Source organism: Chroicocephalus ridibundus, chromosome 1 (assembly GCF_963924245.1).
Source record: "Chroicocephalus ridibundus chromosome 1, bChrRid1.1, whole genome shotgun sequence".
Lineage (NCBI taxonomy): Eukaryota > Metazoa > Chordata > Aves > Charadriiformes > Laridae > Chroicocephalus > Chroicocephalus ridibundus.
The window spans coordinates 18,602,796-18,628,761 of record NC_086284.1 but is presented as its reverse complement, the minus strand read 5'-3'; the positions used below and the strand labels follow the sequence as shown (position 1 = coordinate 18,628,761).

Below are 25,966 nucleotides of genomic sequence, written 5' to 3'. Positions count from 1 at the left end.
CGGAAGGCTGAGGGGAAAAACAGTGTACTGTGAGATAGGAGAGAGGGGTTTTATTGTGAGTCTTTCAGGCTCTGGCTGTATTACTGGAGATGAGCCACGACACAGTTACGCACAGAGAAGTGCTGATAAACCCTTGTGTCACACCAAAGCAGAGGGGGTCGGTGGTAAAGATGGATTAGGGAAGCCCCTTGAGAAACATAGTACTCTTAAAAAAGTCTGTAGGGTTATTAATCATCTCCGTCTGCCTTTAAAGCTAGACTCAATTCACTACCATGGCTTGGAGTTTATCCTTTTAATTCTGTGCCCCTGGGGAGGACCATCGGCAGCCGCTGCTCAGCACGTTCCGGGGCTGGCACACCACCGACCCTGCGCTGGGATGTGTTTTGGGAGGAAGGATCGGCTCAGGTCAGCTCCACTCACAGCCCCATTAAGCACCCTTAGAAACAGCATCTCTTACGAAGACTTCATTCATTTCCTTCTTTTTTTTTTTTTATTTATTTTTAAGTTTTATGACTGCGCTACGCTTTGACAGCTTGGGATGAGTTTTTCCAAGATTAATATCTGCCCTAAGCCATATTATTTTAATTATTTTGCTTGGGAAGACGATGACCAGAAAATTGCAGGCATTTCTGGGAATAAAACAAAGGAAGGAAATGTTTGTTTTCTGATCTTGATAAATGTGTTGACTTTGTTTGAGTAGCTGTAACTCTTCCGTATTTTGATGGAGACCTGAAATTTGTCAGTGCATGGTTGGTGGTGGGGATGAGAGACTGAACTTCTGATAAGAAAGTGCCTTTTGATGTGCTCCTCCTACGCTTGTCTGAGCGAAAAGTTGTGTGTTTGTCCATCTCAGTGGATACTCCCTGGAGCTCCTGCGTGCGCAGCCATGTGGAACATCTGATCACTGATTTGTGTAAGGGAGGCACCATATTACCAGAGTGCACCAGGAGGAAAGGACTGCTCGGGAGGGAGCCCTACGCTCTGTTCCTCCATCTCAAAGCAGCAGGTGATGTGCATCCTCGTGTCAGGTATGTTGTCTCTGGCACGTCAGCTGGAGCGTGCACCCCTGCATCATTGGCTGCTACAGCATTGGAGGTCTCTGGTTCACTCCTCACAGATTCCTGACTCCCGATTCATAGTACTCAAAATACAGAAAATATTGGTAGCATGAAGTTGGAAATCACACTCCTGTCATTAAACCCAGCCATCAGTGGTCACTAACAGCAGGGGTCTTCTTTTCGTGCGTGCCCTGTTTGGGTTGGTTTCTGACCTGTGTAAGTGCTGAGTGACTTTCTCTACAGATTGATGTTCGAGGGTGAGGCAACTCTGATATACACCCCTGGAGACAGATTTTAGATGAACTAGGCACTTTGTCTCATGAAATTGAAATGTATGCAGATGGCGTTTTTTCTTACATAAAGGGTGGTCACGTGGGGTGGGGGCTGGCAGTCACATTTATCCTTATTAAAAAAGGGACGAAGAGACAAGGTTTGTTGTGGTCCCACAGCAGCACCAAATGGTGGCGGGGAAAAAAAAATAATCAATTCATACTGGTTTTAACCACTTTGTTCCTCTTAAGCTCTGCTGGTTTGGGGATGGTTTGGGTAAGGAACAAGGAGAAAGAAATACCTGCAAAATCCAAGCTTGTGCTAATAGCTGAGAACAAGCAGTCAAACCTTCTGGTTTTTTAAAAGGAGGCAGAAACAACGCATTCCTACAAAATCGGGTAGTTGTCAGTGTTGTCAAATCTTGCAGCCTGTAACAGCTAACTTCAAGTCTGTTGGAGGCGCATGAATGCTGTGTCTCTCATTTCGAGTTAGCTGAAGGGTAGAAAAAACAGTGAAACATACGGTCTTGTCCAGAAGAAAAAGAAGAATAGTGAATCTTTTTAATTTTTTTCCCCCCCCCAGTTAGTAGGGACCAAAGTGCTCCTGCGCCAGTTTAGCTCTCTGCCTCTCACTAAAACTTAAGACAAACCATTCTCTTCAAGTCACAAATGAGAAGCCCCTGTTACTCCAGAGTGGGCAGTGTATAGACCGCAGGGCAGGCAGACCAGGATGCTGATCCCTTTTTCCTTAAATCTGACTTGCTGTTGTTATAGAGGCAATGTTAAATTCAGGAGCTGGTTAAAACTTGTGGCAGTGGTCCCTGAGATCCTCAGCCTTCTTGGTGAGACCCGGTGCTGTTGCCAGCTTGGCCGAGGTACCTGGCTGTGGCAAGGGGGACTGCAGTTAGGACTTACCGCAGGTTGTTGGACCTTGCCCAGGTACGAGCAGGTCCTCAGGGGATGGGGGTGGGTGGTCTCCAGAGTTTGTGGCAAGAAGCTGGAGAAATGAACAGCCCCACGCCCTTGCCTGCTGCCTCCTACTCCAAGGTGGGCGTTACCATACCAAATGATGGGCAACCTAAAGTGGGACAATTCAACTGTCCCTGCCAGCAGATAAGCATCTTAATTAATCCTGAATCCACTGAATGTAAATGGAGCCTATGTGACAGGTTTAGTAAGATGCTTTATTTTCAGGCAGCTAAAAATCAAAGACATGACCCTCTTCAGCTTGTTCACACCCCAATCCTGAATTTGTTTAGGTCACATTCCCCAAACAAAAAACAGTCTTATCCTCTGCCATCAATACATTTGGTCATCTTCTTTGTCCTGAGTGCTGTGTGAGTGAAAAAGAGGAGGAGGTTACCCTGACCAGATGGAGTCCATCACAAGCAATGGCAGGCTAAATTTACAGACTGTTGAGAGCAGCCCTGTGGAGAAGGACTTGGGGATACTGGTGGATGAAAAATTGGACATGAACCAGCAATCTGTGCTCGCAGCCCAGAAAGCTAACCACATCCTGGGCTGCATCACCAGCAGCGTGGCCAGCAGGTCGAGAGAGGTGATTCTCCCCCTCTACTCTGCTCTGGTGAGACCCCACCTGAAGTACTGTGTCCAGTTCTGGAGCCCTCAGCACAAGAAGGACATGGACCTGTTTGAGCAGGTCCAGAGGAGGGCCACAAAAATGATCAGAGGGATGGAACACCTCTCCTGTTTAGAAAGGCTGAGAGAGTTGGGGTTGTTCAGCCTGGAGAAGAGAAGGCTCACTGCGGCCTTTCAATACTTATAGAGGGATCATAAGAAAGATGGAGAGAGACTTCTTACTAGGGCCTGTAGTGACAGGTCAAGGGGTAATAGTTTTAAACTGAAAAAGGGGAGGTTTAGACTGGATGTAGGGAAGAAATGTATGTAAAGAAGACATTTCCTATGATGAGGGTGGTGAGACACTGGAACAGGTTGCCCAGAGAAGTTGTGGATGCCCTGCCAGTGGAAGGGTTCAAGGTCAGGTTGGAGAGGGTTTTCAGCAACCTGATCTAATGTGAGATGTTCCTGCTGATGGCAGAGGCATTGGACTAGATGATCTTTAAAGGTCCCTTCTAACTCAAACCATTCTATGATTCTAAAACAAGTTAGCATAACAGCCAGCAGCTGGACTTACCTGGTCATTGGAAATTTTTCACAGGTATCATATGCAGGAGAGTGTAAGGAAGCACAAAGTGAGTTCCTCAGGGACTGGTAGGAAGATGCATCTTTGAAAGTTAGATAGCAAAATAAACTATGGTGGTCATGGACTGTAGATCATAGGTCACAGTTTACCACTATAGTCATCAACAGTTTGATAACACATAAGAAGTTATGAGCGAACCATAATAAATTATACGGGCTTTGGAAGTCAGGACAAGGCTTGTATTTGATACGTCAGAGCAGAGCAGGTCAGTAAGTGACATATAGATGAGGCGATAGGGTTGAAGGCACGGGTCTGGGAAATGATGTCTGCAGGAGGTTTCAGGATGGATATGGATGGTGCACAAGTCCATGTGATACAGGTGCAGAGATATACGGAGACCATAGCTTACGGTGCATTTCAGCTGTACAGATGGCTGTGAAAGTCTGTGCCCTGTTGTCCAGAGAGAATCGACGCAGCTTATACATGGCATAATAAATATAGGATCTGGAGTGAGAAAGTGCTGCCAACACTGTAGGCCAGAAATATGGTAACAGGACCCCAGTAAATGAGATGGAAGGGAACACGAATTTCTTTTTCTCCATATCAGTACATTTTTTTTGATAGATATCTGACTTCACTGGATACAGCAAAGCTCAGCATTTGTCAGTTATTAATTGAAGTGAATTATCCCAGGTTGGAGTATTCAGCAAAGTTTTGCTGTCTCGCTACTTGGCGATGACAATTTCTTAATGGATGCTGTTGGGTGATGTGAAGAAGCATGCAAAGAAGCGTGTGAGCATTGCGACAAGGTCAGGTTTGGTGATTTACTCTCTTTCCTTCCTGTTTAGTATTGCAGAATATCAATGTTTTCGGTCCTCAGAAATGTGACACTTATACAAGGTTTGTGGCTGTTACATTGGAAGGAGCTTGGCACTTGGTTAGCTTGGCACACTCTTGACTCTGCAACTCACTCTTGAACAAGGGAAAACAGGCAGACAAGGAATTTCAGACTCTTGCCCCTGAAAATCATGAGTGTGGCCTTTTAAAATAAATGACTGTCGTATGTTTGGTTTTAAGGCACCTCTAAAGGACTTACATGAGTAATAAAACTTAAAGTCATTTTTATTAGAGTTCTACCTTTGGAACAAAGCAAAGCTTCCATAAAGGTCGTATTTGTTCCTGAAATCAGAAAAACAAATCCCCTTCTTTGGGGTATTTCTTACCTTGGAAAATCTTTTTCTTGCGTTGTAGCTCTGAATAACTTTTAAAGGTGCTCTTTTTTTTGCTGGCTCTAGCATATCAGAGCTCACTGACCTGAAGCCAGCATATTGTTCAGTTCCACTACGGACTAGGGACTCTCGTTTGCTTTGTGCGCGTGGGGACATGGGTGTGCGGGATTGCATGCTTCCACCGAGATGGCTTTGTCAGATTAGCACCCTGACCTGGGCACTGGATCTCAGGACCCAGAGCAAAGCAAATGCGTCGTGAGTGGCAGAGTGGTGGGTTTTCTCTGACTCACAGTCTAAAGCCAGGGTGCTGCTGCCAATGAGAAGTCCTGCAAGGTGCCTGGAACTCTTCTTTTATATGAGAAAACTATCTCCCCTATAATTGAACTGTACATATCTGTCTTATAAATTGGAAATCTGTGCTTTATTTATTTAAAATGGAGGGTTTGGAGAAAAAAACAAACAAACAAACAACAAAAAAACCCAAAGAAAACCTTCCCCTTCTTATAGTAATGGACATCTTTATTGCATGTCTGCTGCTACTACTGCTGCTTTAAGACTTTTCTAGATTGCACAGACCTTGACAATGTTGCCACCAGAACTGGTAGTTAGATTATTTGTCCTAACCCTCCTTTCTTTACCTAATGTTATGATTGACTTGTTACGTTAAGTTGACCCTTCCATTTTTCTAAATGTATGTTCCATGTGAAGGGTGCATTAAAACTACCTATGACAGAAAGGTTAGATAATACCGTGTTAGCAACTGTTTCTTCTGTGCATGTTGGCCTTTTCCATCAACTGAATAAGCATTGACAAATGTGTTCCTTCCAATGCTTAGGATTCAGTGTGGAATAAATTGACATAATTGCTCATCTATTTTTCTGCTTTTTCGATATGTGTGTACTTTCAAGGCAGAGTGTGGAAAATGTGGTTGGGATCCATAACGAATGGTGACAAGTGATGATCGTCATATCTGTCAAACACATAAATATGCTGTCACCCTGGATGAAGCTGAAGGAAAGATGTTGACTACTTTGCTATATAATAATTTCTGGGAAAAGACAGGGTTAGAAATTAATGCAGCTGGGAACTCCTTTCTCCACATTCCTTTTCCATTCAGTATTTTGCTGATTTGAAAGATTGCTAGTTTAAATACCATGTACAGCCCCTGAGATCTGGTTACATCCTATTCAGCGAACAAGAGCTACTTGTCCTTCTCAGAGCGCAGTTTTGACACGGCACTTGGAGGATTCAAGAATTTAGTGGAGAAAGAATGCCGTTACTTTTTTTGATGGCATTTTAATTAGTTTTGCTTATTATCCCTAGAGGCATCTAGAAGAAATCTGATTCATGAATGTATACTCCGTGTATGCTCACCATGAGCTCTTGCCCTGGCTGAAGGTCAGGTACTTGCTGTTCGTGTTAGGTTATTGTACCCATTCTACCACTGTCTTACTACATTATCTTGAGCAGGTCAGTTAAATGCTGCAGCCATAACATCTTTGGGATCTGTTTGCTGGAGTGGTCTACAGGACACTGCCAAATACTGTGGGGCAAGGTTTCTAAGGGGAAAGGCAGAGATAACAAAATATCTCAGTATAATTCAGCTCAGAATTTGAGCAAGCAAGAGAGAGACAGTAGGAATTGTTCTGCTATTCACAGAACCGTTGTTTATAACCTAACACATTTTGGCTTTGGGCTATAGCCTGTATCCTGCCGCAAGTTATAATGGATGCTCATGATGCTCCCTTCTGGTTTTATCATCTGTGAACTGTTTGCCTGACAATAACGTATTTGTTGATTCTTGGATACATATCAAGATCTATCTCTAGTCCCCATTTTTCTTTTTATTGCCTTATTTGTTCGTGGGGTTTTTTTATGACATTGTGAGTATGACCTGTTGATCGTGGGTTTAGACAATGATCCAGATTTGGTGTGATTAAGTTATTGATTAGGTAGTTAACTGCTACCTGTTATCTCAAAAGTGATCTGAAATGTCTTCAGTGAGGTTTTGAGAAGAGCTTTAGTTCTGTTCCTCAAGCCAGTTTATCCCTTCTCAAGCCACGGACTTTCTGAGTGATAGTCCTGCATCCCCCCAAGACCTGTCTGGGTATTACTGTAGTGTGCATTAGCACCTTTAAGAACAACTAAGAGATATGAACAGTCTCATTTTCTGTCCATCCCTTATCCAATTTCTTTTCCACAGTAGCAGTCACCAGCTATTGCATCAGTGATGCACACAAAACACAGTTAAACAACTTAATACGGGTCTAAGTTGAGTTTGCTACTAGATTGTTCTCTACAGAAATCCTTTCTCTTTGGGAAAATATTTATCTCAATACTCCATAAAGCTGGTTGATTGTCACAAAAATCAGTTGCAAGCACAGTTGTTCATTTTTATTTCTGGACATTTAGTATTATGCCAAGGCTTTGCTGAAGTGAACCATATGGGAGGGAGTGCATTTGGGTTTGGATCTTGAGATCTTGGGTCCCTAGTCGGTTCTGAGTCTCTTTCTCTAATATAATTGCAATATCCAAACATAGAAAAGGTCATCAAAAATGCATGATCGTTATCAGAAAAATTTTCTAAGTCATTTGAATCCCGTCACAGAATGCAAATACATGTAAGGCAAAGCTATGTATATGATGTTCAGATTTTGGCCATGGAGTTAAGAAGGTGAAAATAGCATTGCCCATGGTTTCTCCCTAGCAGGAATGACTGAGTATTGTATAAAGTGTTGCATCCTGTAAAGTAGCAAGTTCTTGCTCTTAGAACGTGCGTAATGCTTACACAACAGTAATTTTTGATAACATGAGTTATCTGTCTGTTAGATAACATGAGTTATCTATCAGTTATTCTGTCTGCTGCTTCTCTTTTTGTTCATTTCTTTGCCTGTATTTTATGTATTATTTTTAAAAAGAAAACTTTGGAAGTTTTTTAAAGAAAAGCAGTTTCAGAGATTAATACAGGTATTTAGCAACCACTTTCTAGTGGTAAACTCTCAACAAAAATGGAAAAAAATAGTGAAATACAAGTGATTGATGATTAATGCTGGAGTTTTTTGTTCCTTTTTGGGGCTGATGAAAAGGTCTTTTGAAAATACAACTTTATAAATAATAACTGAATCTTTATATTCAAGTTAAAATGTCACTTCATGAGAAAAGCTTTAGCATTTTTTCCCACTCCCTTTCTCCAACTACTTTTGCGCCGATTTTGCCATAAATACAGCCCCATTTTTTAGCCTGTTTCCTTCAAGGGAATCAAAGTCAAAAGTCAATTGCATCCGTACTATTGCTGCTACTGGAATGTATTTTTTTTTCAACATTTAAGCATGTGCTGCTCCGTCTGAATGGGCACGGATTCTTGAACAATAGTAAGATAATGCAGAGAAATCTTTAATCTCTCAGTGTATTGAAAATACTAGCTTTCTTCTGCCTTTAAAGATTAATAGTTTTGCTGGGATATGTTCAACTCCTTTGATGTCTAAATATTAGATGCTGCAGCTCTTTCAGACAACATTAAACAGAAGTGATATTTCAGTTCAGATCTTGACGGCTGGCAAAATTCTCTTGCTAATATATATGCCAGCGGAAGGGACCTTGTGGACCTTTGCCTGATTCTCACACTAAACCATTGGGTCCAGAGAAGATGAGGTGTATATTGCTTGCATTTTAAATGTGCTTCACGGTCAAGGTTTTGGTTTTGTATTTGATTATTATTTTTTTTGCATTGTTTTTTGATTCTATGAAAACCCCAAGGGAGTTTTTGCACTGACTTCAGTAGCATTTGAACTGGGCACAAAGGAGTCTGAAAAACACAGTTACTTTGCCAAGGAGTTGTTTTCCTTGATCTGTTTGGCCAACATTGATTTTGCTCCCCCCTGCACTCTGAGTGCAATTTGGAATGAATGTCTGCTTTTATTAGACAGCAGCTTTTAAGGCAGGGAGCAGTGTCATGTCTTTCCGAAGCATTTTTACAGAACAGCAGCATCACAGCTGCTGGAAGAGCTTTGCAATCTGTATGTGTTAATTACTGTGAAAAAATGCTTGGAATAAAATAGGTATGATTCTATTTATGGTTTCATTATTAAATGGGATGCAGCCCCGATGTCTCATTTGCATGCATGCAGGAAGCCTGTTGTTTAAGTCAGGAGTCTTTTGGCCCTTCTCCACCATTCTCCTCCAGGTGTTCACTTTAGGGAGACCAGTTCTGGTCCCAGTTGTCTGGAGAGTGTATTTCATATGCCCTTCCTGCACCTCCAGGTCCCTCACAAGAAGCAGCGAGGCCTCAAAAAATCCACTTCTAAACCTCACCAACAGGACTCGGCCACACAGAAGAGAGGACCGATGAAAATCCTTGGTGCCCAAAGGCGTTTTGGTTTTTAAGTCAATTCAGCTAGTCTAATTAAAAAGATTTACCCTTTCTTGCAAACTTTTCTACCCTCAGACCACATAGCATTTTTCTACTGGCAAACACTAGAAGTATAATTAGTAATGAATGTGCAGTGACTGTTGCTTTTTGTATATTCTTCTATCACTTATCGTTGTTGTAGTGATCTGTTTTTCCTGCTCCTTCTCCACTTCTTTTCCTGTCCTGCCTCTTACCACGGCAGCTTTTGCAGAAGGGTTTTGCATAGCCATATGGTGCCTGGCTCAGGAAGCACTTTGAATCCTGAGGACTACAAGTCGCTGCCATCATACATTTTAAGAGCAACAGCCATGATATAAAGAGACATCTCATCACTGAAGGTGCCCCCAGGCAATTATGGCATGCTCCTTTGCCAACCCCGAAGGAAGACTTCCAAGAAGCTGTGGGCATGTATGTCCTAGATCTTACACTGCACAGCAGAAAGAGCCACCAGGGTTTTTTCTGAGCATTGTGTATCTGTGGTTAAGGGCAAAAACCCTGTGAAGTTAGGTGCAAAAATGTTGTGTAGACCTTTATGCATTCGAAGGGAAGAGCAAATTGAGAAATGTGTTGCCTATCATCGTGACCAATGATATACAAACAGTCTGGTGGTTTTCTTTGTGTGTTTGTGGAAGGAGGGGAGGGGAGGGAAGGACAGCTCACACAGCAGATGATGTGATTGATCAACACGTTAACCAGTGTAGCAAAATCCCATCTGTTTATACGGTTTACATCTTTCCCAACCACAAAAAAGGGATGGGGAGAAAGAAACATAATCCAGCATGAATGAAAAATTGGAGCCCAATGCTGGTACTGATGAAACTAGAGCAGCTTCAAGGAGAATAAGGACATGTCCTAAGAGAGAGGCTACAGGAACATCCCAAATACCATCCTCCCCTTGTTCTGCTTGGCAAGAACAGTGAGTGGGGACTTTTCTCTCCAGATTTCTCTTTCGTTCAGAGTGTGCTTAAGCCCCTGAGTGTCTTCTGTAATAATCAATTCCCTTTTTAATGACAAGCAGGATCCAGAATAAAGGATATTATAACAAGGGAGCCTTTCATAATAACTAATTGCAACTTGATTGTGGTTTGAGTTTTCTCAGTTTCTGTCTGCTTGGTTTCTTTTATTCATGCTGGCAATGGCAGTGAGGGGGATAATAAAACATTTTGAGATCCAGGCCTATTCTGATAATTGCATTACTTCCTGCAAAAATAGGAAGACACTTAAAAAATACTTGTGCCGTGAGCAGAATCTGTACAATAGCAGCGCCCTGTCTGCCTTGCTTCTTTCTGTAGTTTCTACGAAAGAAGTAGCTGAAGTAGCTTTAATTCTGAATGAAGCACTGTTTATGGTTTCTTTAATCACTATTTACTTTCAGTGAGAGCTTTTTCAAGTAATGGGAGCAAAACATATTCTTCTGTCAATCAGTCTAAACATTAAGAAAGCTATGTAGAAAACTATTATAATTTAATGATAGATGTGCTCATTTAGGAAAAAAAAAATCACCAGAGGCATGCATGCAGAAACGTCTTAGCTGTGTATGCAGATTCTCAAAAAATGGCTGTGAATATACAGTTCTGCAGGCACAGAAATTCATACTATCCACATTTTGACTTCTATCACAGTATGCAGTGCTCCATGGCATGCCTGATGAAGAGCTGTCGTAATCTGCCAGAAAATACCTATTAACTCTTAGAAACACAGGATCAGGAGCAATTTGTGCCCAGTCAGCCTGTGTTTGGTACCTCCTGGATGTGAGCTGTGGCAGAAGGTGGAGGGTAAGGCCCTGCAGAAGGTGCGGTGCTCCCCGGCACCTGAGAAGAGAGGCAGAAGTTTAGTGGAGTGCACTGGTGGAGTTCAGAGGTACGATTCTGCCAGAACTGGAGTAGCACAAATACAATCCCCAAGTGATGTTTTGGGATTTAGCCACAATTTGGGGTACAAAGAATATGAATAATGACAAATGTACTGATTTTACTGATAAAGCGGTCCAGTCCCTCTGAACTGTAAATTTTGTCTGAATCCCAAGATAATTTAGATTCCCTTGGTGATACCTATGCAACACATAGCCTCCTATGACTACCTTCTGTTCTCCATTGCATTTGTCAACACCTGCCATAACAGAGCCTTGGTCTTAGTCTGCTGGAAGTTGCTGCATATTAACAGTGTTGCTGCTACTACGATGATGCTAATAATGTATAGCTCTAACGTGTATCTTGTCTTTTCCAGAAGCCAAGAAAACTCCCTTCTCTATCTGCCACTGTTGAATTTGGAGAGTAATACTACCTTTAATGTCTTTCCACTAACCTTAGATATTTATGGTAACGTCAAATGCTTTGACAGTCTTTGCCTCTTGCTCCTTTAATTTCTAAGAGAAAACACAGTCTGCAGGCTTCCTTGTAATCAACTGTGCATGAGGTTCTGGTAGAAAGTCGTTCTTTGCAAGCTTTTTTCGTTTCTAATAGTTGGTCCAGCTTGTGAGTTCATGTGCTTATGAGGGAGAAAAAAATGCATCCCTACATCCATGCTGTACACTCTCAACTAAGAAAATAAATCCCCAGGTTTTTAATTTCTCTTTTCATTGTTTATCTTGTTTCAAGCCTGCAGTTGGCTTGACTTTTTGTCCTTTAATATTCCTTCTAACAAAGTGCTGTTGCCAGTGTGCTTTTTTAGAACCAGCTCATCCAAACTCTTTTTTTTTTTTTCAGCTGACTCCTTCTGCCCTTGGATTTCTTGACTAATTGTTATTGTACACAAAGACTGATAATTCTGCATCTTGACATAAACAGCAACCTGTATTTGGAGAATGTGAAGAACTCAGCACATATCTAATTGATTCATAGGCTTTTAATCACTAGTTGGCATTACTTTCAGGACTTACTTCTTAAAAGCAGTCTTTTTATGGCCATATGGAAATATTTCAGATCATTCAAGGAGAGGGGGGGGAGGGAAAAAAAAAAAAAAAAAAGAAATCAAATACCATGCCCAGGAATCTGTTATTGACAAGATTTTCGGTGAATTTTGAATTAAAGGTCTAGGAAACTATCTACGTGTTTATGTCAGCAACACGATGTTAAAGGCATTGCATTAGTTTTAAAAAAAATCACAAATGGTGTAGCATCAGAGCAATTTTATACATGGTAAACTATGCATCTTGATGTGAAACTCTTACTTCAGCATCTGTGTGCTAGCTCTGTGTGCAGTAGTGGAAATTCTGTTCAAAAGGTGTGACCAGGAAAAGAAAAAAGCACACCAAGAATTACGTTGCCTGGGTGAAGGCATTGATCATTGCATTCTGGAAAAGGGCTGAGTGTTTTCCTTATTTCTCCAGTAATGGCAGGGAGCTCAGAGGTCTTGCTCCTGCTGACTGAAGAGCAGCTGGCTTCACGGCATGCTGGCTGCTCAGCCCCAGCGCCACGACCAGGAGTCAGACCAGCTCTGGCTTAGCCCACTGAACAGTTCTGATTTGCACCGGCTGATGAGCTGATGTTCTTTTTGAGTCATACAAGAGTCCCCAGTGCAGGTGGGTGAGACTTTCAAGGGTAGCTTACGGAACCTTTTTTTTTCTGTTTTCTCTTCTGGAAAGTATACCCCCCCCCTAAAAATGTGAAAAGTAGTGAATAGAGTTCAGAAATTTGGCTGAATTCAGTCATTACTTTAATGTTCAGAAGATAATTCAGAAATGACAAAAAAAAAATTGTCATATTATCTCTTAATATTTGTTTAGAAATGCTTTTTCAGGATTATGTGACCTGAAAATAAAATGTTTTGTTTTGGATCAAACAAATCATCCCATGCTGATATAAATAGGAATCTTCCCCTCCCCAATTCAACCTGTCAAGGGAAAACATCCATTATTTCTTCAACTCTAATTACTAGATCAGAGGGGCACACTTTGATTTTTCACTGGTATCACTATGAGATGATTTAGTTCAATTTCTCATGAGTTCAGTGTATCGCTGTGCAGGGCATTTACTGCCCCTCCTCTTTCACAGATTCTGCATCCTGCTCATACAGTTTTCTATTCCCCCTTTCATCTGCTGCTCCGGCCAGATCTTTCGCTGGTGTAAAGAGCTGTGATCGCTGTGAGGATGCTGCTGATTTACACAAGCAAATGATCCTGTTCCACGATGTCTTACTGCTTTATGAAAATGGATTTGGCAAGCAAGCTTCATCTGTAAATGTCTGATCTGAGTTTATTAGCATCCTAATATGCCTCAGACAAGTGTTTTTTAAGGGTGTTTTCATTTTATTTCTTAGGAGAATTTTATGTTTATTCTTTCTTTATTACTTAAATGCTGTATTGAAGAAACAAATTGTCGATTGAGATGGGTTTAGTGGAGCATTTGTTTCTTTCTTGACAGAATGGTTCTCTGCATCTATTAAAAAGTAGGGAAAAAAAAGAAAGGCATTTTATTTAAAGCTTTATGTAGGAAATAACCAAGTAAATCTGTATACAGGTAGACTTGAATTGGCAGGTGGGGGATTACCAGTCCCTTAATTAAAGTGGATGAATCAGGAAGACTCGTGGCCTTTACCTTACAACTGTGTATCAGACAAACCCCCGGCAGGCTGCGACCTGTGGGTCTGCTGGGATTTCACGTTTTCCTGTTGCTTTTTGGGAACAACACACTGCCTGCTGCCAGTGCATGCCAGCGCTGACCCTGCTGCACCCAGCCATGGAGGGAGGCAGAGAGGGAGGACCGCCTTTCTCCTTGCCAAATATTTGCTGCGCAAACATTGGTAGTGTTTGTTCACGTCAGTGTGGATTTGAAAAGTACGTATGGACCTGTAATTCCGAGAGGGAGCGTGGATACGGGCAGGCTGTGCCGTAGCACGCTCCATCGTGTCCATAGCCCGTGATGCTCTCAGCGAGGGCGACGGCTCCAAAACGCGGCCCCAGGCCTTGTGCGCTGAAAGGGCAAGGACTGGGTTGGCAAATCTGGTGTGTGGGAAGGAGGTGGGGTGAAAAGTCTCTGTGCAATTGCCCCAGTGCTCCTCCAGCTTCCCTGAGCCGGTGTCTGTAGCTGAGCCCAGCAGCTCACCGGTCCCTGCAGGTGCCCGGCTTCAGCTGGGAACAGAGAGGAGAAAGGGCAGAGCATGGAGGGAATCAGTGCTCGTAACAGCTCAGGAGGTTTACAGTGTAGGAAGTCTGTTTTAGTAACAAATCAGAAGTGAAGGTTTGAGAAAGGTGGAGCTGTTGTGAGATGAAGAGCACCCTGAGAATGCAAAAAAAACCCCCAACACTTCAAATCAAGTAAATCAATACAGAGGCCAGCAACTGATAGGACAGTAGTGCAGAGCTGTGTAAATAAACACTACTTACACAACTCACAACTGATTGTAGTAACACACGGTGCAGCTGTTATTTACTAAAGATGTCAGTTATTTAATTATAGTTTATACTAGAAGGTATTCAAGGTCATAGTTGTGGTATTTTCTTAATTACAGTCTGAGCTATAAAAAAACCCCAGAACATTTCACCCTAGGGAACCCAAAAATGGTTGTTGCCATTCCATCTTATTGAGTACTCTTGAGCGTCTGCTGTAAAGTAGTACTCTAAGTCAAGAAAGGTTTAAAATTTTATCCTTTGATGGACTGTTCTTCCATGGTTTCCATGGAAAAGACTGAGATAAACTCAGCAGGAATGACTGAAGCAGGTTGGAAGTGCAAACAAACAACAAAAAAAGGTCTCTGGAATTCTTTCCAACAAATAGAAACCAGAAAAATACAATTTTTCCTTACACCAAACTTGTCATAAATCCTGTTTTTATATCTGTTCTGCCAAGCTGATTTTTTTTTGCTTTTCTTGTGTCAAACACATGAACGTCAACATTTTTCCTCTTTTGGGCAAGGGTTCAACCTGGCAAGAGTGAAGTGGCTTGTAACTGTTATTTTCTGAGCTTTAAATGCAATAAAGGAACATTTATTATTCCTCTTTTCTTTTCTTTTTTTTTTTTTTTTTTTCTGGAAACTGACCAAAGTATAGTTTTAGGCAGGACTATGGTTAATTTATTTTTCTTTTCTTGGTGTCATATCTGGTAATATTTGGCTGAAGGTTGCTGAAGCTAATAGAAAAACCCTGGCATCATATGTTTATGATATCATATATTTAGTTTTGTTAAGAGTAGAGATGGACTGATGCTAATTTTTTTGTCTTACTGGACTACAATCCTAGATGCCATGAAGATATGCAAAGCTAACAGTAAAAATCACTTGTTCAGGTAGTCCAATGAGTGCCAAGGTAGCCTTCTGCTTTTCAAGCATTAGTGTGGAAAAAAGTTTTCCTAGGAAATGGTGCAGTATGTCCCTGTCTCCATTCAACAGCTCCAATACAGGGTGTTCACAAAATGAAATGATGTGACAGTACTGTGTTTATTGGACTTTCTCACCCTTTTTATCTCAGTCACATAAGCCTCTTATCGGGCTCCTCTCCAGCTGCTCGGAGCTGTGTTAAATAGTCAACATGCAGCTGTGCCTTTCTAGTGGACAGGACCTCAACGCGTGACATTCATCTAGATGTGCAACATCAATACCAGCACAGAGCTGGGGAAAGACAGCAGTGAAATAGTCCCCTTTGACTGCCCCAGCCAACACAGATGGAGGGTGGACCTTCTCACCATAGGGCTGCCCGCAGGCTGCAAGCCTTGGTGGCCTGGCATCGTTCTCCACGTGCTGGGTCCTGCAGGCTCCCAGGGACCTGCTCTGGTCATGCCTGAGCCAAGCATCAATGTCTCACCTGGTGTCCAGCCACATGCATACCACTGTTGTGTGCTTCTCTGCTTTTTAGATGCACAAACTAGGTCAAGAAGAGTATGGCACAGCCTGAGATTTCTCCCTTAAATTCTCTGCCCTGATGTCAACAGGCATTTCTCCACAGCATTAGGCTTTCAGCAAACTGAGTTTGGTTGATTCACTGTGCTTCTCTGGAAGCTTTAAGGTGATGGGGTTCTAGTGGTGTCTGCTGGTTAACCTTATGCCATCTCATGTGTCTTCTGAAAGCTGGAGGAGTGAAATGTGCTGCTTCACCTTCCTTCTGGCGAGATCTGGACCTGAAGCTGGCTGAATTTATCATTGTAACTGATCAGTTCTTCTTGCATATGTTTCATTGACTCTGCAGTCAAAGGACAACTTTGAAGTTTGGCTTTACCTCCAGTGTGATTACACGGGGGACTCCAGTTTTCCATTTAAAAGCAAGAGTTCATCGAGGGCCCATGAAAGTGAAGGATTATTTAATTACTTCTTGATTTGCCAACAGTATACTCAGCCCTGTTCGGAACATAAAGATACGTAACGTCTGTTCCCCATGGAGTCTTAGCAGAGTCCTGAATATCATTTCCTCAAACAGGCTTCAGTGTGTTTTCATCTGCTCATGCAGTATCTGTTGTAGCTCTAACTTAACAAACTTAAGAGTATTATGAAAGGCTTGAGAACATCTGCAGCAGAAGGTCCCAGTTCTGCTCTGATCACGTTTTTCAGTGGAAGTTGTGTGAGGTTAAATTTATTTCAGTGGGTGAAACGGACAGAAAACCTTTCTCTTGAGAAGAAAACCTCCATGCACATCTTCCTCTTATTGTGAACTAATTTTATAGAAAAGGAGGAAGTAGCCTACTTAATGCTTTAATTATTGTTATTATTTGTAGTTTTCCAATCCCACTTAGGGAGCTTCCGGGCAAATAACAAGACCTGGTCTTCTGAGAGCTTTGGAGTAGAAGTCTGGAAAGATATCATTAATTCTTTGTCCCATCACTGGTTTGCTGAACAATACAAATAGTGTTTCTCTGGACTTTCTCGTTCTTCCATCCCTTATCTTGTAGACTGTAAACTTTTCAGAGGAGAGGTTATATCTTGTTTTGTTTCCACAGTGCACAACACAACATTAATCAGAATCTCTAACTGCTGCAAAATTGACGATGAACGTGTTAGATTCACATAGACAGAGAGCAAAACCAATGAGACATCCACCTTTAAACAGAGAACTGTCATGCAGTAGTCTTCTGACTTTATCATTACCTTTACCTGTGTGTGTCTTTTCACTGCTTCCGTTGCCCCTCCGATGTCGGGCACTAAAATGAGGAAGCAATAAGAGAACAAAGTTTTGCACTAGAAGGGTTGGCTCATGAGTGAGTCATATCACTAAATGGCAGGTAGATTCCACAGTCAGAAATAAAAATGGTGTGATTGTTCATTACTTGCCATCCTTACCCTCACCACCAGCCAGTGTCACACACATGAAGCCCCGTAGCGCTGGGGCTGGGCGCAGGTGGGACGGCTGCAGCAGAGACTGCATGGGGCAGCAGCACAAGTGGAGGCTTAGCTCCACCACTTCTTAGGCGCTTCTTGTTTTGTCAAACACCCCCGCACAGCCTAGAAGGAATGTTTCCAATCACTTCCTCTTGGTAACCAGCCAAACAGCTGTTTTTCCAGAAAGAACTTGGGAAGCTGGGATGTGTAAACTGAGCCTTTGGAGCCAACTCCATTTCCAATTTTGGTTTCAGCTTAGAGTGATCAGGATGTGGCTGTGCTGGTGTGAGAGGCTTTTGCTGCATGTGGCATAGCAGCCCCTGAGCTTTATGGGCTGTGCTGATGTGCACCAGCATCATCTTCCCAGCCACTGGTCCCATATAGGGTGGCAGCTGCCCATATTGGTGGTGAATGAGCTCTCACGCTCTTTCACCACGTCTAGGTTCGTTCTTTGCTGCAGAACTAAGTAAATCTCTGGATAATCCTTTGGTGCAAGATCATAACAATAAAAGAAGGCCACAGCCAAGAATTTTATGAATGTGCCTGGAAACTTTGTTAAATTGCAGTATCTATCCACATGACAGCTCTGCAGCGTTCTGATGCCAAACCTCCACAGAAAGTCCTAAGCACTTACAGGAAAGATCCTCTGCACTTAGAGTACTCGGTACTTTCAGTATGTATGCCTTAAATTGCTTTCCAGGCTGGGGAAATGTTGTTTCTCAACACAGGGGTTTTATCTAAATGATGAAGAGCCGTCCCTGTGTCCCAACTTGCATTCTGCCTCCATTCTGGGAAAAGACCTCAATGTCTACTGCCCTCTTTGCCCCAGTATTTTGGTTCCCATGGGAACAAAACTCAGGTGTGGGAACAAAAAAGGAACCATGGTGTGCCCTGGTCTAAACTGTCAGAGACGCAGGGTAGCACGTCTTGAAGCCAGAAAGTAGAAGAGCTGCTGGATCTCTACTTTGTGGCTAAGTCTTGGGTTCTGGTCCCTGCTCCAAGAACTGCTTCTGCGTTTTACCTCTTAACTGTTTCTTGGAAAATGGACAACTGATCTTTGAAGCAGCAGCCAGAACACATCCTTCCCTTGGAAGGAGACAGAAGTGGTCTGAATTCTCTCAAGCAAATAGAAAAATCACAACACAGGCTCCTATTTCCTTGCAAGAAATTTAGCTGCTAGGCTGCTACAGAAAAAAGAACGGACTACCAGCAACCATATTTTAATATAGTGAGATCTGCCTGTGTGGGTTTTTTTGACAGTTCTAGGTAACTTCCAGGTACTTAGGTCTTTGAGGCACCTGCCTTAAGGGACTGAAATATCCCCACAAGCTTTTATCTTTGTGCAATCAGTTGATACACAGATCCTAAGAGACAAAAATCATGGCCATGGCAAACTCAGGACACGGAAACAATGCCTGCTAGAATACTATTGCCAGACTTTCCATTATAAGAAGTGACCTTTCACTCCCTTCCAGAGATTCTGGATCTTCAATACTGACATAGAGGGTAAGGAAACTCACGTTACAAGAGAAAATTGCGTTGATTTGTCTTCTGAAACAGCTTCTCCTTTTACTGCCTAATGTTCTAACATACGACCTTCCACTCAGTAATTGCTTGTCTATCTGCTACAATATATTTAACATGAGAAGCCTTTCCCCCTTTGACCGGATTTTCTCTTCCCTTTTATCGACATTTTTCTTTCTTTAAAGAAATTCCACATCTTGCAGTCTTAGGAGTGCTTGAATGAAACAGCTTCTAAAACAATATCTTCAATTCTCTTTTAAGACTTGAGCCATACCAGATTTCTGAGGCAAATAGCCCTAGCTTGGTCGTAAAAATTTGAGAAATAATGAAGGGAAAATAAAAAAGGAGTATATTTTCGTTGCACCAGAAAGATTTGAAGGAAGCTCTGCTTACTTGAAGCCACTGCCTAAACAGGAAAATTTGGAGTGCCTAAATCCACAATTCTGTAGTATTTTGCAAAGCAATGTGAGCCGAAGTCCAGTGTTGATATTCAAGTTTAATAGTAATTGTGTCTATAATTGGCATTGTCTTTTCCAAGACACTACACAAGTTTGCTGCGTTCCAGCCTTCTCATGGAGGTGTTGGTGCTTACCGTGAACTTCTGCTTCAGTTACCAGGTTTCCCTTAAGCTCTTTGTAGCACCAGGAGGGTCATTTCGCTCTTTATTTTTTCTCACATTTTCTCAAGGTTTTATGTATTTTTATTCTCATGATCATTGGGTTATTTGCATTAGTCTTGCTCCACATCATTAGAGCTACACATTCTTGATACACACATTTTCCTTTTTCATACCTAATTATGGAATCCCAAGAGAAAGATACATCCATTTTGCTGTTGGTTTAAGAGTACAACAGAGAGATGCATTGCAACACTACTACCCATGAAAGAACTAGCAGTTAAAAAAGTTTTTTGTGTGTTGGCCTAACATATGTTACTTTTCTGTTGACACTCTTACTTTAATATAAGGCATTCAGCATGTTCTTTTGTGTAGAACAAAATCTCTATCAAGAAGTCAAATAAAGGCAAGTAATACAAGTCACTGCAAAAAGCAAACATCACAGAGTTTAATATCCCCGTAAAAATAAGTAAGGAATTGTTTTCTCCGTATTCATCTGTGGAAGTCTGAGCAAGGCACTCACCAAAGGAGCCAAAGGAGAGTCACAGTCTTCATCCCACCAAAATGCAGTCCAGCCTGCTCTTCTGAAATGAAGGATTTCAGGACCGTTTCTTTAGTACTGCATTCAAAATGCAGTTATGATGGTGACCATTCCACAGTACAAATAATATTATTGAATGCAAATAAAATAATGTTTATTATAATGATGACCTGTCTCTATGAATGATATGCCTGGACTTCTTTATTGGTTGCCCATTTAATAGTCTCATGAGTGGTCTTTGCTGAGGTCTCGTTCCATTGCAGATTGTCTATGTCATGCCAAGATTCATGGGGTTGCTCTGCACAGAAGCACAGGCAGACTGCTAACCATTCTGTTATAAAAAGGATCATGGCTCTGAATGGAATTTTAGGCGGCTGGGGTTTTCCCATTCTCTGATACCCTCTGTACTGGTATTCTGCACTGGCTAATTTTGCTTCTTTCAACTACAGCTCAATTTTTCATTGCTTTGATATATCCTATATAGATATAAAACATATTCTTCTGGCAAACATCTCCACACAGCTCAGGGTTTCAGAGGGAGATGAGTTAGTGCACATGAGGTCTGAATTTGGCTGAACGTGCACACAGCATCTTTTGATATTGCCTCAGTGACAGAACGGGTCATACTTTGGATTTGAACTCTGATGATGCCTGGAGTATCTTTCATGCTCCTGATAAAAAGAAAGGGCCTTTTGATGAGAGAAGGAGCAGGTACCTGGAGCTGCTTCTTTTAAGTTCGGTGGCAAGCCAGCCAAACTGAGAGTCTTTCATCAACTCCGGTGGGGTTTGGGTCCACTTCTTAATTGCTCGGTTGCTGGGTGACAAGTAACACATAGGGTGGTGTTTAAAAGGTGCTCTGTTATGTAGGTCTTGATCCAGAAAACTCCTTAAGTAAGTGTGAGCTTAAGCTATAAGTTACTTTGTAGTATCCTTGAAATAAACGGTACTATTGAAGTTGTATAAAGCTGAAAGCAACCTGAAGTAATGCTTTGGACTGGATCCATTGGCCCAAAATACTCTTACGTACGGATCCTTATACCAGAGTGACTGTTTTCTCAGCTTAGTGCCTCCATAAGAGACAATTTACAGTTTTTAGCTTGGCCAGGGTTGTGCTATCCCCATTTTGTTACTGTTGATCCCAATCCTTTCCCTCCCTTGGTCTGCCTTCTTGGAGAAGTGCTGGTGAATTGTGGTGGGTGAGTTAGGCTTCTGTCCGTAAAAGGACAGAGAGAGATGTCTAAGGCAGATGCTGCTATATAGTATTATGTTCTTCATTAGGGAGCAGAAATATGATGTTGTGTTCACTGACTAGGATTAATTTTATTGTTTATATTCACTAAAAAAAAAAAATCATTTTTAACAAGGTAAATGACCTTACAGTTTTATATCTTCCCAACAAGCTGTGACCAGCTATAGAATACAGTATTTTGACCATGAACACTGTCATCTTTTCCTCTGATTTACACAGAACCTTATGGATAACAAATAAAGTTTCTCCTTATTGCAGGAGGGTGGGGGAATAAAAAAAAAGCCAATGAATATCTGAACAGGCTGACATAAATACAGCTTGCTTGGCATGCCTGTCCCCGAGATGAACTGATTTGTGGCCTGAATTCAAAAATGTTTTACTGTTCTTTGCTTCTCACTCTGTGGATTCAGCTATTTAGATCAGGCTAATTTTCAACTGAAGGAACTGAAGAGCTATTATTCTCCCTGAAGGTTATCTCATTTGTTTAAAAATTGGTGGCAAACCATTGACCGCTGTATTTGTTTCAAAGAGAACAGCCATGGGGGAGGAGGGTTATATCTGGAAAACTCCCACGTGCAAACTCCCAAGGTCCTTTCCTGAAATAACAAATAGTTTCACGAGTGGTAAAATGAAGTTCACATGGTTTCCAGCAACTCTCTCCTCAGCTGTAGCAGAGGATGAGCTCATCAGGTTACACTCCATGGGATTTAAGAGGGTATATTTCTTGTCATAAAAGATGTCAGAATATGGTATCTTTTCAGCCTTTAGCACTATGTTAAAGGTTTTGAGGTTGGTCAACCACTTCTACAAGGGAAAGAAAGGCAGAAGCAAACTTACACACAGGACAACACCTTAGGAAGTGAGGCTAAAATTCCAGAAACCTTAGAAAAGTGGAACTAAATATTCCATTTTATTGGTTAGGTCCAAGACAAGGTCATTCTCTTGATTCTTCTTCTTTCTGAAGGAATTGACATTTATGGACTCTCCTCGCTCAATGGATATCGAAGAACAGATGTCACATTAGCTATTAGCAAGCAGTAATTGCCTTTTCTTTTTTTTTTTTAATTTTAGTGAAGGAATTCATTGTCTGTTGAATGATGATAATAAAAGAGAGCTTCTTTCTGCAGTAGGTATGTCATGACTGGGAATAGCTTTAACAAGAATGTGTCCATACATTACCAAAGCTTGAAAGGAAACGCAGGAATCCGGAGAGGATGAAATTTGTGTTTCTGAATCTTGCTGCTCAGGAAGCATGGCATTAGGAGAACATGCCTTAACTGGGAAGGAGAAACACTGGATGTGCTGGGCGCCCACAGTGGGGAAAGTCTTGAGGCAAGCAAATTTTCTGAGTATTGAGCTTAATTTCCCAGTTCCCAGTTTGGCACCGAGCTGCTCTCCATGCTGGGGAAGGCAGGCAAGCACTTCTGAAAATGCAGCTGCTTTGAGCACTTTAATGGGAGCTCCTCTAACCTGGACAGCTGGACTATCATGTATACCATTATGTTTAAAATTAGTGGTTGGGAAAGAATTAAGAGGAAAAGAGAAGAGAGATTAGTTCAGATAAATAAAATATAGAGCAAGCTGCTTCGCAGTCAGTTCAGACTCTCTGCAGGGAATTGCCTCACTGCGAAGGATGCCTTCCAGCTTCCTTCCCACTCATCTTCCTTATGAGACAGTTTCCCTCCCCCAGCGCAAGGATGTCTGGTAGCTCCTGCCATCTAGAATATCCTCCTTCTGTGTATTGCTTAAGTGGCCTTTTTGCCTTATGACTTAACACCTACTTTTATTCACTGTGAAGTGATTTTATATGCTTTTTAGTAAATGTGACAGGTAGTGTATTACCCACTGTCGTCTTTTATTTACTTCCATAAAGCATTATGGAATACAGTTAGTATGTGACATTCGGGACACTGTATAATGCTGCATTGTATTGTGTTGCCACATGGGATAGTTCAGTGCCTTGAAAGAGACACTGCTTTTTCCTTGGCCTTCATCTTTTATCAAGTGGGGTTTTCTTTCCTGACTTTCCCCATGGCCAGTGTCTGGTTTCCACGAGTTCCCCCAGTGTATCTGATGAGGACAATGCTTGTCTGCTTGGAAAGGTGTTGTTATGTTCATCTTACATCTTAGTTGCTAAAAGGAGTACAGGAGTTGCTCACATCTCCTCAAGCTTTTTCCCAAATGCTTGATGATTCATGAGTGGCCAACCTCCAGAGACCGAGTTTGGGTTGACTGTGTTCCCACGTCTAACTAAACCAGTTAACTCTGCAAAATCCCCCTGTAAAATCCCCTTCGAAAACTCTGGTGCTTTTGGTTCCAGTCCTGGCTACACCACTTCAGGTTGTAATTTAGCTCATGGAGAGAGAGTGGCTTTGCGTTTCATCCCATGTGAATTATGGAAACAGTATTTATGTCCATTCTCATCAAACACACTTTCTTTCTTTGTGGAAAAGACATACTTTCATACTGTAATATTTTTATATGCCCTACTTTACTATACTGAGCATTGTCTCCCCATGCTTCTCTGCAGCCTTTCCTCTATAATGCTTTCGTAATTACTGCATTTACCATGATAGAAATAACAAGTCACTGTGCTTTGATTTTTAAGCTTTTTAACGTGCAGCTTCGTTCTTCCATTTACCTGTTCAGGTTGGATAGTGCAGAGCTGCGCCAGCCGTTACATTTCAGCACTGATCTTGGTCAGCTGTGGTTGACTTGCTGGCAGAGCACCCCCGTCTGTGGGATTCAGAGTTAGAGTTAAATAAAAAGCCATGACAGAGCCTATATTCTTGGGGTACAAGAACACTGGCAACATACTTTCTCAGCTGGTCTGCTGAGTGAAGTGCACAGAATTTTTTCTTTGGGGGTGTATATATATGAGCACATCTAAAAGATACTGTTCCTAGCACTCTAATCTCAGCACCTGACAACTCCAGAGTAAAGCCTGTACTAGGACTGGCTGGGAAAAGGGAACCTTTCCTTCAGAAGCATGAACGACATTGTCACACAGTGACGTGCATGCTGATGGTGGGAAAATGGCAAGAGTTTGCTGTCCAACAAAGAAGAGCAAAGTACTCTCAGGTATAGGATGAGTTCTGCCATGCTTTACTGCAGTAACTTTTGTTCTGACTTAGGGAATGGTTGCTTCATTCCGAAGTGCAGAATTTGCTTTCATCAAAACCATTGTATTTTTTTCCCTTTTCCTGGACATTGTGGACATAGTCCTGTGAAATACTCTTGTCCTCTTGGGTGTGCTGGGTGTTTTCAGATCCAAAGGTCCTAAGCATTTCAGTAGGAACTCTGTAGTGTTGGCTGGACATTTTGTTTCATTCCAGATTGGGGGGGGGGGAAACAGAGGTGTCTTTATTTTTTTCAGAAAAATAAAAAATAAGAAATAAAAAATAAAATAAAATAGAAAGCAAACTTGAGTGTAGATGTTCCTGATGAAAATTGCAACAAAACTGATGGGTGTGTGGTCTTTATTTTTACTGAATTGTCATTTTTCCAATGCAAATTGTTTGGTCAGAACAGATTAGTTCTGCAGTTTGTGAGCTATGGAGTCAGGGCTGTATTTCCCCGCAAAGGGTGGCTCAGGGTGTGAGAACATTTCATCTTAAATGAAAGCATCTTACAAATATGTCACAAAGATATCTTTGGAGATAGTTTTTACAGGAAACCCAGACTTTTAACTTCTAAGTTTCAGGTTGCTGGGAAGCTAGAATATTTACCCTGTCAGAATGGTACAATGAACTGTTGACACACAACCATGCTTTGCTTACAGCTATGTACAGGGAGGTATTTATAGCCAGGAACTAGTAAAAAGCAACCTGAAAAATAAAGGTACTTACCATTAACTTTGTGCCTTTTTTCTGGGTTCCTGTTTTCCATCAGCATTTATGAAACAAATATATTTCATTTCTTTGAAAAGCTTAGAAAGCTTCAGTCAAACATTAGATTTTATTTTAAGAGAGAGAACTTTGATTACTGCGTGTGACAGATGGCTGTGGCTGGTTGCTTACTTTGGTCTTGTATTTCCCATGTACTACTGTGTCGTGGTTCTGGACTTCCATAGAGTGGCTCAGTTGGAGAAATTTTCCCCCCATTTGCTCTTCCTCAGTAGCCAAATTCAGGAGAAGGCTCTGGTTTTATATTTGTGTTGCTTGTAGTGGAACTGGAGGTTGACCTGACCTTCAGCAGAGTACTGGGGGCGATGTTCAATTTAAGATCAGGACAGCGGAGTCCAGGCATTTACGTAAAAGCTAGGGTCTGAGTTCCCATTAGTAAGTAGAAATTTGGTCAATGCAGTAGGGTAACTGAGTGAAGACCTGTCCAGGTGTAGCTCGCACCAGCCATGGTGAGAAGGGTCTCAGCTTGCCCACACGCAGGTGGCTCCGTGAGACAGCACAGCTTCCACGGGACTTCTGCTGGGGGCAGTTGTGCTGCTGGACCTCCCTGTCCTCATGGAGGCCAGGCAGGAAAATGTACTGTATCTTAAATGGTGTTAGACATCTTTCTGTGGGTAACTGGACTGAGCCCAGATAGCTGTCTCACGGGTGGAGGCTCAGATCTGAGTGTCTTAACTGGGAACTGGACCCTGGTGTGATCTTCGTGTTGCCTTGGAGCCTTCTGATCCTTGAAATTTCGCCACACTAACGTTGTCAATGCAC

The 25,966-nt window shown here is 41.9% G+C and overlaps 1 protein-coding gene across 2 annotated transcripts in view; it reads left to right on the top strand.

Annotated features, from left to right (window-relative positions):
* The window catches only part of PDGFD (platelet derived growth factor D), a 142,304-nt gene that overhangs the window by 54,099 nt on the left and 62,239 nt on the right, over positions 1 to 25,966 (top strand). The window lies entirely within an intron of this gene.